The 421-nt window shown below is 43.0% G+C and overlaps 1 pseudogene; it reads left to right on the forward strand.

Moving 5' to 3' along the window:
- LOC107734338 (lipocalin-like) overlaps positions 1-421 on the forward strand; it is a 16,307-nt pseudogene that overhangs the window by 13,061 nt on the left and 2,825 nt on the right.

The raw sequence follows: 421 nt of genomic DNA on the forward strand, positions 1-421 counted from the left end.
GTATGTATATGTTTGTGTGTATATGTGTGTATGTATATGTGTGTGTGTATATGGGTGTTTATGTGTATATGTGTGTGTGTGTGTGTGTGTGTGTGTGTGTGTGTGTAACACCTTTGACCCAAATAAGCTGATCCTGTCTTGACATGTTGGAGTTTTAGGGGGCGTGTGTGTGTAGCCTCTGGTTAAGAAGGAAATACACCCCCTCACAAACCTCTGTGCCAACTGTTGTATAACAAAGCAGTTAAACGAAAGGGGCCCTAAACCCAACATTATTTATGCCCGTGTGTGTGTGTGATTGCACACAATGAAAAGTGAGAACTGAATGGATGACGTTGAGATTTAGATGTGTGTGCTGAGTATCCGGCAGCACAGATATGCAAGTGCATTGGAGCTGTGTGTGTGTGTGTGTGTGTGTGTGTTT

Source organism: Sinocyclocheilus rhinocerous, unplaced genomic scaffold, assembly GCF_001515625.1.
Source record: "Sinocyclocheilus rhinocerous isolate Xijiao unplaced genomic scaffold, SAMN03320098_v1.1 scaffold370, whole genome shotgun sequence".
Classification (NCBI taxonomy): Eukaryota; Metazoa; Chordata; class Actinopteri; order Cypriniformes; family Cyprinidae; genus Sinocyclocheilus; species Sinocyclocheilus rhinocerous.